The sequence below is a fragment of the Cololabis saira genome, chromosome 21 (genome assembly GCF_033807715.1).
Source record: "Cololabis saira isolate AMF1-May2022 chromosome 21, fColSai1.1, whole genome shotgun sequence".
Taxonomy (NCBI): Eukaryota; Metazoa; Chordata; class Actinopteri; order Beloniformes; family Belonidae; genus Cololabis; species Cololabis saira.
In genome coordinates, this window is record NC_084607.1 from 9,439,883 (window position 1) to 9,456,713 (window position 16,831).

Consider the following 16,831-nt stretch of genomic DNA (forward strand, 5'->3'; position numbering starts at 1 on the left):
TCTCCGCATTGGTCTTTTTAAGTCTGTTCAGGTTTTATGAGTGATAAAACAGATGAACAAACCTCTCTTCTTCTGCCTAAATTCTACCCTATTTTGAGAGACACATTTAATTTGACATGTTTGTTTACTCCATCTTTTTCTACCCCTATCTGTTGTCTGCATAATTTATCTTCCATTACTTTAGTTGATGCTTTTTAACTCCTTTTTTCCTTGACTATTGTCTTGACTAGAGTCTTCCACTCCTGCGTCCCCTTTTCTTTCTCGCACTGTTTCATCAGAGTGTTGTACATTACAGAACACTGAACTGTGTTCTTGGATCTTACGTTTCTGCTGTTTCGCCCTCTCTTGCATCCATATACAACTTTCACATTTTTTCATACCGTTTCATGATTCACCGACGATGTTAGGGATAGCCAGTCGGGACTTGTTGGGACGACAGGTTGGGCTGTCATGCCACCAATGGGTTGATTGGGGCGTTACAAGCTACAAATTGTCTACAAAGTAGACAATTGCTGCTTTTTAGTACCAAGGATGAAGCAACAGGGAGGATAAGAAGAAGTAAAGTTAGAGTATTAGTATCGCTGTGCAAAAAGAACAAGTGGAGCAGGAACAAATCCTTTTACATTTACAATGGCGTAGCTGTTTGGAGGCTGGTGAGAAAGCAAACTCTAAAGTTGTAATTTCTTGTGTTGATATGGTAAACTTTTTTCTCGTGTTCAAAGGTGCAAAACAACATTAGCATTCATGAGAGTTTATGTCTATCTCCAGAATGTGTAACGTATGCTAGTTTATCAATAAATTGGTTTTCACAGAGTCCTGAGGATGGGACCTGGATCAGGTGTTGTTGCATACACCACCTCGTTCTCCAACCAGTAGTTCAGAAATTCATTTAGTCTTTTTGTTTTTGGTGTATTTTCTAATTAAACAGTACTGCAACTCAAATTAACGCTAGGAGTAAACTAAAACAGTAGACCAGTTATGAAGTGTGAAATTGCCTAAAAATAGGCGTATCTGTGTTTTGTAGTAAGCAATATACCCTGCCTCTTTAACTGCGATCATCGTTGGTCTCATTGAGGGGTTATTAACCTGGATGGTTGGTACCCACTTTTGAAAATGTTTGATTGAAGCACATTGGCATTTAACATTTTTTGGGGGACCAGGGGGGGCTTATTGATTCAGCTTGCATCTATTTTGTTGTCCTGTTTAGACTGCGCATGTGCTTTCTTGAGTCAAACATTCACGTGAGCTATTGATCAAACCTTGCCGGTTTCATGCACACATCACAGAGCCAGGGCTAGCTTTCTGACATTTCTTTCAGGACTCAACCTTTGTATCTTGCATCTGATTGACATTTCCCTGCTATGTATGTGTAAACATACAGATCTTAAGATATTTCATTCATTCATGCAGATCATCCTTTTCCTCTCTGAGGTAAAAAGCCCTCAAGCAGTGTGAATACTGGCCATGAATACAATGAGCTTATAAAAAGTACCCTATTATCTGTGCAGTATTTCTGAGCTAAATATGAGTTAGTGCGTAGTGTTTTAGTGAGTCACAATTTATTTTGCTTCTGAGGCAGCTTGTAACTCCCAATTCCATAACTTTCACCATCATTGGAAGTCATTCTTGCCTGCTTTAAAATGCAGCTTTGTAGTTAATGATCTGGGTGTGGAAAGAATGACTTAAATCACCAAGCTTTTTACATTTTAAATGCCAGCCAGTTTTATGGATTGGCTGTATTGCGTGCCCAAATAGCATCACTGTGGCTGCTTAACGTGAGACATTTTGTTACAATCCAGATATTCATTTCTGCAATATTTTCTGTCCACAACAGAAGCAGCCTGCTCTGTGAAATCCTGCTCGGCTGAGGTTGACACCCATGTGAAGTATGAGAGAGCGTCCTTGGTCATGTTTATTTAGGTAGGGGTGGTGTTTGAAAGAGAATTAGAATTGGAGGATTTTAATGAGACGGCCAGAACACACGTCCACGCTGGAGTTGCATGCCACTGTGGGTCTTTTCTGTCAGATGGTTCTTCAGTTATTTAGGTCTCTGTGGGCCCTTTATACATCCCATTAACATGCAGAATGCACAGCTGAATATCAGCTACCAGACTCATATTTTCATCCATCCTTATGGGTCAGTATGAATACATAGCAAGAAATATTACGGCATCATTAAGCCTAGTTATTGCCTAATACTGTATAATCAATCCCAATTCATTTATGGGATTAAAACAACATTGTTTATGGCCCTGTTTACACCTGCAATTTTCCAGTTTGTGGTTTTGATCAGTTTTTTTTTTAAAGGTTTGCGTAATTACACGTAGGCCCCTGTCCCATCTTGTTAGGTAAACCGTTGCAAAGACTTAATAAAACGCGTGTATTTTCATTGTTTTGTCATGTCAACAGATAAATACCCTCTAAAAAATGTTCTGCATTCAAGTCTCCTACGTAACAGATGCACACACAGGCAACACAGTCAACTTGACAAGAAGTCTCTTGCAAGGATACGATAAGACACCAGCTCACACCCACGCGGGCTTTCAAAACTACATTCTTGTTTATTCTTTTTGCTGTTTGTGTTAGCAGCTTGCCGAAGGCTTTGGACAGACGCGCAGAACTGACACACCTACAGACACAGAGACCTGACGGACAGAGTCCAGGTGGCTGATATGGCAGCAGCAAATGGAGCAGATGTGTGAGGGGCTTTGATCTAGGTGAGTACCAAATAGGACGAGCAACAGGGGGACGAAAACAGGGCGATAGGGGGAAGCTGATCTATACCGGTATTTGGAAATTCAAATGTACTTTGTGAGTCGGTAGGGGCTGGAGTAGTTGGTGTTGGAATGTATGTGAGTATATTTGTGTCTGTAAATACATTATCACATTAATTTATCCCCTTCGAATCAGCATGTTATTTGCTGGTAGTGGGAGTTTTGGAAGATGTTTTAAACTGTATCTCAACTCAACGGCCCTGAGCGAATTTTTCCCAATATGTGATCTGCACAAGCCCTGTTTAGGGCTGATGTTAACATCCGTCCCAAGGGATCGGATGTTAACATGGGCAACCTGAACCAGAGGTATAAATGCCCTCAGGATGCTTCTGCAAACACACTGAGATCCGATCACTCGAACCACATTCAGAGGTGGTCTGGGTCTTATCCAGGGAGTGAGATCCAGTCACAAGTTGTCACTGAAGACACGTGCGGAGATGCATGTTAATGCCAGGTGTGAATGGGTGCTTGTACAACTGTTCACTTTCACACACACTACTCAGGATGTTTTTTTGATGCCGGGTCCAGAAAGAGATATAGCGTGGTCTTTTCTACTTGATCAAACTAGGCATATAGAGACAAATATTATGTACATCTAAAGACAAAGGACTCATAATTTCAAACTGTAAAGTGCCCCATGTTTGAAGAAGGCTAAAAGTTAAAAAAGGAGCAACGTCATGCAGTTACAAGGGGAAATGAGGGCAGAGGCACAGAGGATGTGCTAATATAGGAGACAAAAAAAGAGAAGAGGAAGTCTATGGGCCCATGTGGTTCTTGCTTCCCCTCAAGAACTTTTCCATGTTAATTAGGTTATATGAAACTAGCAAGAGCAGGAAGAGAGCAGGAACAAAAGCTTGATGGCAAAGCAGGTGTTTTGTGTGTGCTGATGAGATGAATTAACCTTGCACTTTGCATATTGGATTTTTTTTTTTTTTACATCTATAGTAGATGGTTGTTGGTGTAGAGAGAAGAAAGACCTGGGGCCTCATGAACTAAGAGTGCGTGGATTTCAACGTGAATCCGTGCGTGGAATTCTTACGTACGCAAAAAAAATTCAGATGTTCAAAACTGTGCGTACGCCCAAATCCACCCACGTTTCTTTGAACATCACAAACAGCGTGGATTTGAGCGCACATGCGGGAGCACAACTCTCCGCCCTGTTTCCTCCCTCAAGTAGATATATTTGAATATGATAATGAGGGTAATTATCCATTAAAAACCGCTCATCTTAACAGGGAACTTGCAAAAACAAGTAAAACAAATTTAAAAAAGACATCGGCTGTGAGCTGGAGACAGTCCTGTCAAAAGTTGAGGCCTGGAAAAAATTATTTATTTGGGGGCATTTCTTCCGATTTAAGCTGCACTGCATTATGGGGATTGTTATTTGCTTTGTGTTGCGTTCCGTGAAGAGTTGTGGTCTTATTATGATCGTAGGGGTTTGTGAATGTTTATGGGCAGCGTTAGTGCATCATTACACTCACCAGAACTTAAGTTTGTGGACGAAAAACGGCTCCTCGTTCCACTTTACTGACAAGCGTATTATACAGTATACTGATGGATTAAGCCCAATGTACATGTGTATTAAACATTGTGGATGTCCGCGATCACCTCTCATAAGTATAACAATGTGAACAATATAAATTTACATTTAAAACATGAAGCATCACGATCTGATTCCTCTGCTGCAGAAATAAAGACAAGTTGTGCCAACGGGATTATCGAGGTGCAAACATGAGAAATAATGAGCAAAGTTGCTGTAACTCGGAGTGTTGCATCCGCAGGAGGAGAAACCGGTCTTAGTCCCAGTCCATCACCGGAGAAACACTTTCTAGAGTCCTGCAGCACCTGCAGCCGACTCGATATCAGACTCTGAAAGTCGCCTAAACACTCAATAAGAACTTTATTCATTAATTGCTGAGTCACAACAGTTTTGTACCAACCAACCTTTCCGTGACATCTTAGTTTTATTTTAAAAGACAACTTTACAAAACCGGTTCTTCGCTGCAAAATGTATTTTAATGTTTTTCTGTCCAGAGACAGTTATGGGATGTTTTAGGATCAGGCTTTTATCTCGAGTAAGCGTCCCATACGGTCGTCATGACGACAGAGATATCCGACTTGTCAGCAGCTCCAGCTGAAAGCATCATGTTGGTCTGAACCGGAGCAGCTGGTCCAGTTCAGGGCAGAGATCCAGAAGGATCCTCTTGGTACCTAAACCAGCTGATGATCCAGTCTTAGTCCTGGACCAGCAGATCGGTGTGATCTGATGCATCAGCAGGGTCCTCTAACGGAGCCAAAGCTCCATCGGGATTTGCGGGTTCCATCGTGGAGCTCCTGCCTTTAGTTGTTTGTTCAGATCATGTAGTTGATTGTGAGATTGTTGCAGTTCCACTTGTGTGTAACTTATCTGGTGATGTGGGGACTGCTGTGTGTTTCACGTGTGGTCGCAAACTTATTGTTGACGTCACGTTTCCTCATATTCTACACTTCACTGCATCACCAGTGAGTGTCGCCAACGGACAAAACCTCAGAAAAGTGCGTAAGCAAGACATGATTTGTGAGTGAAAGACTGCAACTTTCCACGTTCAAATCACTTTTCGAACATCTGACCGTGAGCGTAGAAAGTTGCATACGCACGTTTTTTGTGCGCCACACGTTTTGTACATGAGGCCCCAGGCCACCAGTCCGTTCTCCAAGATGTTTGGAGTATGAGTTGCATCTGTATAGTTCAAGTGAGACTTACATTTCATCTGACACTGTTTACTAACATGAATGTTGCTGTGTTTATCTATGAATATTAAATGATTTGTTGAGAAATGATTGGAGAAATTGAGACAGGGTTCTGCAGACGCACGTGAACCGGCCCTGTGATATTGCATTTACTCTTTCCAACTTAATTTCTTTTCTGTCGCAAAACTCAAAATTGTTTTTCTGATGAAGATAAATACAACTATTGTGCACATGTTTTTTCTTGGTTTAAGCACATGCATGTGTGTAAATCTGTGTATGGTATAGCATTGAATGACAGTCCTTGATGACCCTCCACTTACGGCCAATTTGCTGTGATCACAGTGACAAGAGTTTCCATATGGATACTCAGTAATTAACTAAGAGGAGATGGAGAAAGGTTGGAACTGGTGGGGCATTAGAGGAACTGTCAGAAGGCCCCGCTCATCCCATACCCTCCAAAATCTGTCAAGAGGCTTGTCTGGAGACCGTGCTCCTCGGTCCCCTCCCTCACACTTGGCTGCTTCAGTTAATTGAAGCCACTTCAGATCAGTAAAAAGAAGTGGATCTGCACGGCTGAGCAGACCACATTGTCACCTGACCTGCTAGCTGGGACTGCTACCTGCCACACGGAGCCACACCCCAACACATCCTCGTCTTTCACCTGCACAAATCTAAATCCCGGGAGACAACCCAGATACACTCTTAACATGCACTTACCCATACCCATAGAACATATCTGCTGTGGTTGCATCCTAAACCAAGCATACTTACGTCAGTTTTGAAGATGTGTGTTTGAAATGTTGCTCTTTAAAAAAAAAAAACAAATAGGGGTCCCATAATAGACATTAATTTCTCTAAGGTTTGTTAGAGGCAGCTTTGAGCAGATGAATACTGTCATCTGATAGTTACCCCAGCCTGAAAAGTCGAACACATCAGAGTCAACGAGTGCAAACTGACACAGGAGAGGCGGTGAAATCAGTGCGTGAACTCATGAGCGGTACTCGAGAAGTGTTAAAGCCCAAAACAAACAAAGATCCAAGACTGCCGGGCCACAAAGCTCAGCTGAACTGACATGGACCACAATTAGATTTGCTCTGAATAATTTGCCTCCCACATGGGTTTTGTTGATAAATTACAGCTGGAATGAAAATTTTCTGTGCTTGTCATGAGGTAAATATAGCATGAATAGAACAAAGAAACAACTTGTTTTCCGATTTAGACCCAAAAACACGCTGATGAAGTTTTTGTATATGCCATGAAAAATATGCTGTCATTATTTCTGCTTGGGAATAAATTATGTTCTTTTTCTTTGGTCACATAGCAATGTGCACTAAATGAAAAAACAAAAAAAGGAGTTAATTTTCTGTCTTAACCTTTTGAAAATGTTCCAAATAGCTACTTTGTCATCCTTTTGTAAAGGAGTTCAGTGCTTTGCTCAATCAGTGAGGTGCAGATGTTCGCACCTTCATCTCTTTCCGTCTAAGTACTTTCAGCTCTCCGTCTGAAAAGAAGAAACTTGCTGAGTTGTAAAATACTTCATTTTGTAATACTCTGCCCATCAGATGCTTCCATTATCACTGAAAGCTGGCAATGTCTTAAGGACAATCAGATGTCCTGTAGATCTCTTTGACACAGCCCCCTTGTGAGGGATTACTTTTGCAGCGAGAAGCTTGTGTGTTGCTTTAAATGCCACGCTTGTCCGGAGTCGGTGCGCTTTATTGTGGTAGCCTTTACTTATACTGTAGCTCAGTCAGCTGACATTTAATGCTCAGCCATTACTCTGCTGCTGCTTTAGTGTAGACGTAGTTGTTACCGGCGTGAATATGAACAGACAGATGTGACAGCTGGCCCACCATATGTGACAAGCCTTTTAGATCTTTATTCCATAATTATTCCTTCCCCCATGGGAGCAATATTGACATTTAAGTTCTTAACACTCAGACCCCGTAAACTGCTAGCCACCAGTTGACATGATCCGTCTCTTGGAAACCACAAAGCAGACACAGGAAGGTGGTTGCGGACTGCCTACGACTAAATCTGTGCCTGCCAGCTGCTTTCAAATTCATCAGCCAACGATAAAGATAATTGGCTGGTTATATGTTTTTTTAATACGTTTACAGTTATTTCTTCACTTCTTTATTTCACATCGTTTTTCTGTTAACTTTTTTTGGTCTTTTCAGTGAAGGCCCGTGGCTGAAAGGCGTCGCTTTTCATTATTTTACAGTGTGAACATTGACAAACCTTTCGTTTCTTGCTAGGATCGAAGCTTTGCAAACAAACTTGACTTGATTAATAACTTGAAGTGAAGCTGTATTGCTTTGAATGTCAGTATCTCAAATTTCCTCTGAATCTTTTTTCTTCCCTCCATCTCTTTGTTTCTTTATTCGCTGCTCCGTCTCTTTTACCTGGGTTGTCCCCTTATTCTCATTTCAGTGTTGTCCCTGGTTCTAATTTCAGTTGCCACGGCAACCTTGTGGCTCCCTCCACTTGTGCCTCATGTCTCTGAGTTACTTGTTAAGTTTCCCTGAGCTGGTTAATGATTGTTTTTTTTCCCATTTAATTCATTTAATTTTTTTTATTGTAGTAGTTTTGACATGTCTCCTCTGGCTTCCTGTCTGGCTTTATTCTTGCTTTTCTCCATCCTCTCTTTCTCTTTTCAGCAGTCTGTCGTGTGTTTTCCTTTTTCCTCCCCGTAACTCTGCAGACAGCCACTCTTGGTTTTCAGTCGTGCAGAAAATTATGGGCCGTCTCTGTTCAACCAATGACATACTTTGATGCAAACAAATTTGCTTAGTGTACCTCGTCTGATTTCTTTTTAGTTGTTTAAATGGAGTTTAGATATTTCTTGGTTCATCATAATAAAAGTTCACTGAAACGTACAAACGGATGAGAAGTCACATTTGTAACCCACCTCAAGGATGCAGGATATCGACTGCTATTTTTTCACATATCAAATAACTTTAGTTATAATTTACATATTTATTGGAGACACTTTTTTTCATTGTGGTGGTTCAGATTTAAATGTCCTCCAAAGCTCCGCTGGTTGCATTATTGGTTGTGATTCGGAGCTACGTACTGCATTGTTTCGGTGTCTGTGTGGTGACTGACTAAAGAACAGAAGATTAAATTTATCTCCGTGTCCTCAGCTGATTCATCACTCAGGGGTTTTAGGGGAGAAGCGACTGCCAAGACATTTTCTGAAGGGACACACAACCGCGGAAACGGCCCTGCAAAGCTTTAAGACTTTAGCAAACCCATTCTTATTTGCTTTATCTCTCTCAAACTATCACCTCCCTCCCCTTTAATAACACAGTTTATTCCTCCATATGGACAAAACTGCAACCTTAGTTCTTTTTTAACTTTTGGAAAAAATGACTGTTTAATAATTAACTTAACTGAACAAAATAATTGCATGTAGTATTCAGTTGGATACTCTATATCATTTACTCTGCATCCATGGCACCACTCTTAGAGCTCCTTCTGCATGTCTATTTGGAATTGAGGGATTTTTTGAATATTATATACAAAGAGTTTGTGTCATTTGCGTGCTTTAAATGTCGCTCTGTTGTACTCTGCCACTGTACAGCTCTTGAACGATACCTCCCAATCAATAGACCTATTCTTGAACATTGGACGTTTCTACATATAGTTACAGAATCCTAGTGAATTAAGTGTTCACCTTATGCAACATGCAATCCACATAAAAACTCTTTAACAAATATCGTCATCATTGGTATTCAGTAACGAATAAACCATTGGTTCATAGAGTTGGTTGCAGGGTAAATTCAGATGAATTGCATCTCTGCAGGCCGACAGCCAGCAGAACAAAGTTGAGCAGGACAGAGCAGGTTCATACTTTATCGTTGCCCAGTAACACTTTTTCCTTCCTTTCCTTTCATTGTTCCACTATTCATCTTGTGAAGGTCTCTCAATTTACTCTGGATCATTCAGTAACAATGAGTGACCACCCTGACATGTGCAAAAGAGCAGCTGCAGGATATTTTTCTGAAATACAAAGCCTTGTGGCTGTAATCGGGCGGACAGTGGCATCTATACAGAACAAAAGCCAGTCTCTCAGGAATTCCTTAGATGCTTTTCTCCAGGTTTTACTCCTTTGTTCATGATTATGTGTAAAGGTAATGGTTCTACCACGCTCTCATTTTGTGTTTGTATGCTTTCCTGCCTCTTTTAATCTACCTTGATATTACACTGCTCCTTTGTTTCAATTTCTTATTATCTCTCTCCATACTTTTTGTAGTACTCAACATTTTTTAAGCTTATTGGTATCTGACATGTTTTTGTGTTGCTCATATCTTTCTTTTCTTTTTTTTCATGCCCCCTTCCCTCAGTCCATCACTGTCTGCTGTTGCCACCATTGTGGCATCTGCCAGAGCAGTGAAAGTCTCTCTGGTTCGTTTGATTGGCTGTTCAGCGACTGGAATGTTCCTGCCTGACTCGAATGACTTCATTAGAGAGAGTGATAATCTCAGAGGTGGTTTGCTCCAAAAACATCCGCCACCAAAGGCGATTCAGACAAAAGACCAAACATAGAGAACAGTTAATGTAATTTCAAATGGCAGAAAAGGTGAGGAAGATGAGTTTTTTTTTTCTTTTTCCTTGAGTTGAAAATTAGATAGCGGCAGTAGTGCTCTCGGAGATAGAGGGGAAGGAGGAGATGAATTAGGGAAGGCTTGCATTCTGAGCATAACTGTTGGTTGCGGTCCCAGATTCACTGCAAAGATCTGAAATGTCACTGTGTGCTTGTGTGGATGTGTGTGTTTGTGGTAGTCTAGCAGATTTATCTGCCTGGCATTTCCCTCTTTCAGAACCGACTGCAGTACCAAGCACCATCTGATGACCCTCCAAAAGGCTCAGCCCTGCCAAGAATATTGATGGGAAAAATTGTAACCTTAACTCGAATTAGGGAGGCTTGGAATTGAAGGGTGACACACAGGGGTTTGCCACCTTTACTAACACCAGCAGTTATTTTTGCTGCTGTTATCGTAATAGTGCCTTTGGGAGCAGATTTGATTTAGCCAGCGCTGACTTTCAGTGAGCCCTCGCGTGCAGTTAATGAACTGATCTGAAATCAGACTCCGAGCTGATAAATACACACAATATGATACATTCACAGTTGTTCGGCGTCCGCTCCTGGCTGCCACTTCGCAGTCTTTTCCACTTCAATAATGCAGAGATAGATGCTGGCATTTGGGCGACAGCCTGGACTCAACTAGTGATTTGAATAAGTGTCACCTGGAAAATATATAAAAGTTGAAAATGTCTTTTTTACTGGAATGTTACATGCAGCATAAACATAGAGCATTAGTTGAAGCTACAACTGGAAAATAGCTTTACTTTGTAATTATGCATAATTAGTTAAAAAGGCACATTATGTTTGATAATGCCTTAGAAAACAAAAGCTGCTCTTTGCATTGGTTTTTGTTAATGTTTTATATAACTCACGGTGTATTTTTCTACTTAGTATTACTGACATGTACTTTTTATAATTAAAGCTTGGCATGTGTCAGAATGAGGTGTCTCGGTTTCAACCCTCACTGTATAATGTATGAGTTCTTTAATGTGTGGATGGCAAAGTACAAAAGGTGAGCAGATAATTTTTCCGTTTTATAACAAAAAAAAAATCAATCTTTTATTAATTTATTGGAGATTACTTACAATTCTGAATATAAAACAGTGAGTGTGTATGTGTGTATAATCTTGGTAATTGGGAAGCAGTGTGATGTCGGAGCACAGAAAGAAGTAACCCTTGTCGTACCAGATGCGACGGATGGGTAGAAGTGAACTTATTAGCGCAGCTACCTTTCCTTCACCTTCCTTTGAATGAAAAGAGCAACGGCAAAGTGGTGAGACGTAGAGAGCAAAGTGTGCAGCTCTCTTCACACAGTGTATCCTCAGTGGTCTATGATGCACGTTTCAGTGTATTTATGTGCACTTGGCATCTTTATTGCATAATAGAGGAAGGAACTGTTTAACATCATCTTTTTTTATTTGTTATGAGAGAACAAGATGCATTTGTGGTTGGGTAATTTTGGTACTTCCTTACATTAAAACTGCATTATTTGTTTCGATTAGGTGTAATGTTGGATTAAAAGTTTGTCTTTTCTCATCAGCACAGAAGTCTGGTGAAGCACTTTTTAATTAAATGATCTGTAAGTACATTTTTAAAAAAATGTTTAAGAAGGTTTAGAGACCCCTGCTTAGATTTGAGAGACACATTTCGATGCATTTGACATGTTTGAGAGATTTGAACATAAATTTAGAATTTTTCTATCTTATATCTGTGATTTTGTTTTTCTTCTGCTCTTTTTTTTTTATTAATTAGTATCTTTAGATAACATATTTTCCACTCTGATGGCTTTATCAGCAAGACTGACATATTTTAAAATTGCTCATCACAGAGAAATAATTTTTGCGAGTTGTCAGGGTTTAATTTTAGTCTCACAAAGATTTGCTTAAGGGAAAAATATTCTTTACATGAAAGTACTGTATGTGCATCTTCACAATATTTCGGAAAACATTTTAGCTATCTGTCGAAATAACCTCCTCATTATGATAAAGGGATTTTCTTTATGGGTTTACCGGTGGGATTATTTTTTGAAGGGACATTCTCAATAAAGGATGACCCTGGACTGTCGCTTACGATGACCCTGTACAGTATAGTTTCTGCCTCAGTGGTTATTGCAGAATGGTCTCAGATATATACTTCTTTCTGGAGTGGGAGATTAGATGTGACACCTGGTAAGAAGAGCAAATATTGGTCCCTGAAGTAAAAATGAACCGCTGAGAGGAGGAATGCCACTTTTGACCCTTTCAGGCATTAGATTGTCCTTGATCCCCCAAACAGCAAGCGAGTGATATGACAGTGTGACGCGTTAAGTGAACAGTTGATCTTAATTGGCTTCTCTGCAGTCTGTGTGTGTTTGTGTGGCTCCTCTCGGGGTTTAAGTATGCCAGTGGAAACACTAACAGTATAGCGACACATGTATGGAGAAGATTATGCTTTACATTTCAAGTAGCTTCTCTGTCCCTCGAGACGGATTCACGTCATGTGTCATGCACATGACAGGGTAGTCGCTAAATGGTAATTAGCACTTCAGTGCATACAGAACAAACATTGGCAGTCGTAGTTTCACTTATTGAAGACACCTTTTGGAAAATAAAATTAATTATTTCCTCTCCAAAAAAATGCTTTGACCACACAGGAGTTGGTGCTAAGTTTGCTCAGACGCAAGTTATTTAACAATTATTATTTCTGTGGCCCACCTGACTCATTCCAGCTCAATTTACGATGACGCACTGCTGCCGGCCCGGTTCTTCATTACGAGGACAGAGTGGAAAAGGAGGGAATGCGCCGTGTGTCTGAAATTGTTCCCTCACTCAGACATTCATTATTTTCCACATATTTTTGATAACTACTAATGTTTTGTGCTGGTTGGTTTATATTAGGAGCATCAGTAAGTACTGGTTTATACTATTTTTGCAGTAACTGTGCAGTAATGTATATTTGTGTGCATAACTGTATGACACAGAACTCAGCCCCTCTATAATATTGTTAAACTTAAACCACATAACGATTGTCTGCATTTTGGGAAGATGATGGGATGAGGAAATTGTATCTGGGGATGCACAGAAAGCATTTATGCTTCAGGCTACATTACTGTGACGAAACCGGCTGACATTATTTCAAATCGTAATTCAAATTTGAGGGAACAAAACCCTCAAAACACACAAATGTAGACAGCTCTGTTGGAACAAATTATGTTTGGAATTATAAAACTGTCATGAAAGACTTTACAACTCTGTGTATTACTACTTTATAATGCTTCTGCGTGATGGTTTAAGTTTTATGTTACATAGACTGTTGTTTACACTGCTTTTTATTCTCTTACAGATTACACCATAAAGTAGTTTGTGGGGGTTACATCCCCTTTTTAATATAGCTCCTACCCAGTAATATCCTTTCTTCAATTGCATAGAGAATATTCTTGAAGTTTAAATGCAATGCAATTTAAAATGGACTTTTTATTGCTTATGTATAATAGAATGTGTTATATTTAGGATATAATGTTATTATCCTAATATCAGATTTACTTGTTTTCTAAGCGAGTTCGTCCGGAGGCCTTGAGGCGAGAATGCTTTCCGTGCATCCCCAGACATCTTATTTTGCATCTTGCTTTGGTCCATAAAAAGCTGTAACCTGTTGGTTTATAAAGATAGCAACAAAGAACATACATGATGCCCAGAACCCTCTGTGAATAGAGACGGATCAGAAGAGATTAGACAAGCAAAGAGGATAAAGACAGAGCTAAAGAAAGGCTTTGCGTTTGGTCCCCTCATGAACCGGGGAGCCTGCTAATTGCCAAGCTCTCTGGTCCTCGCTAAACGTGTTTGAAATCAGCTGGATGGAGATAATTGAGCTGAAATGTGTTACATGACAAAGTCAGACTGAAGGACAACTACTAAAAAAGGCCTCTTCTCCACTTCCACTACTTTGTCACAAACGCTTTTGAAATAATACTTTCCCCCAAATGATTCATTCCACAGCGTTTGACTTTGTTGTTGGCTGAGATTGAAGCCTCGGTGATGTTGGAGCCACCTTTTGTGATAAGCTTTTGTCAAAACAGAGAGAGGGTGATGGTAGATGTGTCACACAGACCTGGGTTTTCTTGTTGGTGAATAATTGGTTCTAGCCTTCGGTTCAAAGATTGTGAGCTTTTAAAAATCCTTCACGCGTCATCATAGTAAACTAGATGGTTTGTCTTTTTTTGATGGAGGTGTCTGTGTGTGCATTTCAAGTCTTTTTCAGGTGAGCTGTGGCTTCTACTTATATTGCCTAAATCTCAAATTGATTACGGTGCCTCATATAAAAATTGATTTGCCGCCTTGGATACATAGATGCCGGGCAGAGATGGGTCTCCCTTGAGAATGTTTCGGTAAAGTGAAAACAAGGTGAAGAGAGACTCCCCGTCGTTCTATTTGCATTTTAATTATAAACTGCATCGGTGCACGGAGTGCGGTAACAAAACAACTCCCTCCCTCTCCTTTAATTCCCCCCTTTTGCTTCCAGCTCAGCTCTCTTTGTGACAATGAAACTTCATGGTGAGACCCTCTGTAGGGCAGAAAATAAACAGGGAGGGTAATACGCAGGAGCACATCCACAGCAGTTATGTGGATGAAGGAGATGGAAGCTCCACCTATGTGGTATGCGAACGTTATTGCACAGTAATCTTCACTGGCTTACTCCATAGAAAGTAAAACACGCATTGCCAACAAAAGATTTGTATTTCTGTAGTCGGAGATACTTTACTGTTGCCCTTTTGTAGTTGTGTGTTTTTGTGATAGAGAAAGCACGTCTTTCTTGTTATCCCTGCTACTGAGTCCTCTGAGATTTGAGACCTGACTCAAAGTATACACAGCTCTTATTGCAAGAATAAAATGTATACGCTGTGCTTGGTTCTGTTTGCTGGATAAGCATGATGACATATGCTGAATCGTTTAGTAAATAATGTAATAAAGTTATAAAGGTTGTATATCTGAACTAGTTCCAAACCTCCTACTTCCTGCACTAATGATGCTGTGTCATATATGAGGTTTATCTGCGTTGCAGGTTAGTCTACTTGAGTATTGCCTTTGCATTTTATAAATCATTTATGAAAAAGTAGTCATGGAAAAAAAGAAAAAGTACTTTCCTTAAAAATTCAGGTTTAACGGATTGGAACATTATTAAAAACACCTTTTGTCATTTTGCAAAAAAACTAAAAACATCAGCAATAAGCGTTGTTGGTTCTCATCAGTCTGGGAAAATCATTCTTAAGCTATTTTGAGTACATTATCATAGTGTGTCAGGAGTGGACATCCCAGCAGCTTCACCTCATTGTTAGATTGTGGTCAGAGAAATAGCAAAAACAAATTCTTCATGCCTCAGTTAGCATATCATATGTTAAAGTTCCTGACAGTGCAATGTGTAAAAGAATGGACTGTATAACTTGTTTGTAAGGGTTGCCAAGAGAAAGGGTCTCTTCTTTAAAAAAAGCCGATGGTAGCAGGGCCTGCCATGTTCAGGTTTGCAAAGTTGTGTCTGAACAAGCCACAAGACTTCAGGAACAAAGTCCTTTAGACTGATGAGACTAAGGTGAAAACAATGAGGTGTTATGGTTCTCTGGGCCGCTGGGTCATGCCTTCTTCTCCAGAGAGAGCGGGATTGCCCCCTGGCTTTTCTACTTAACCCCACCGGTGTGGTTTTCCTGGTACTGGAGCAGTTAGTCAGATACAAGCACAGGTACAGTACATGTGGGAGCTTCCAATCACAAGTCTTCCGGCAGTGAGGTGAGGTGAACGTGACGGGTAGAGTTACAAGTCATGACCACAAGCCTCCAGTTAGGTTGTCTGGAACCATTCATTGTTTTCTTTGAACTTGAGGCAACTTTGGCAGCATTTCAGGACACTGAACAACCTCTCTTTTAGCACTGCTCACCCTAGTTAGGAAATGGCTTAGAAACTGGGCCTCAATCGAAGCTCTCCCTCAACTGTTTTGGAAGTTTGCCACAACTGGCCTCTTACTCACCTGTGGTCAAGATTAATGGATAAAGAAGTCAGTAGCTATGTGGAATATATATGTACCCTCATGGAAGATAACACTGTCTTTATGCCTCAGAGAAGGACAGCTTTCACCAAAGAATGAGATCCACATCAACATTTCATCTCTCAGCAAAACTTGGCTTTCTGAGGAATCACCAGTGTCTGAGTTAGGTAGTGGATTATTCTGGAACAGCAAAGCGCCAAACAAGGACCAAATTCACAGAGTTGGATTGCTTGTTTCCACAGATTGGTGTAAAACTTGGTCTATTTTGTGTCATTATGGATAATGTTGTTTTTTTTTGCTCTGCTGGTTTGTGATACTGTTGGCTGATTGCATCCTGGTCAGGGTCAAGATGGATATTCCTGTTTGTATGTTGGTAGGCCAGCGATATTGTAGTGAAATTTACACTGTGAGGCCAAAAAAAAGGGCTGCTTAAAATTCTACACAATTGTTTAATGGTGAAAAGGTCAGATTGCGCTCACACGTGTTTAACTTTACAGCACTCTAATTTATCATTATCGTTTATTAGAATCATAATATACTTAAGGCTGTGAAGTGCTGCAAGGATGTTAACACCATTAATTTGGGCTTAGCAATCTCTTTTTTAATGATGTGTAATGGTTGTTGCACAAACGAATGCTTCTTTCATTTTATATCTTCTAAGGTAGAAAATGTGAATCCGAATGACGATCTGAGGCATAAAAGAAGGTGTGTGGCTTTGGCACGG

The 16,831-nt window shown here is 40.3% G+C and overlaps 1 protein-coding gene across 4 annotated transcripts in view; it reads left to right on the forward strand.

Moving 5' to 3' along the window:
* spop (speckle type BTB/POZ protein) overlaps positions 1 to 16,831 on the forward strand; it is a 107,841-nt gene that overhangs the window by 24,437 nt on the left and 66,573 nt on the right. For 3 of the 4 annotated variants that reach the window (XM_061712539.1, XM_061712540.1, XM_061712538.1), the window contains exon 2: positions 2,590 to 2,717. The gene's annotated coding sequence lies outside the window, so the exon portion shown is untranslated. Of the gene's footprint in view, positions 1 to 2,586; positions 2,718 to 16,831 lie in introns of all 4 variants that reach the window. The other variant, XM_061712541.1, reaches the window with a different exon arrangement.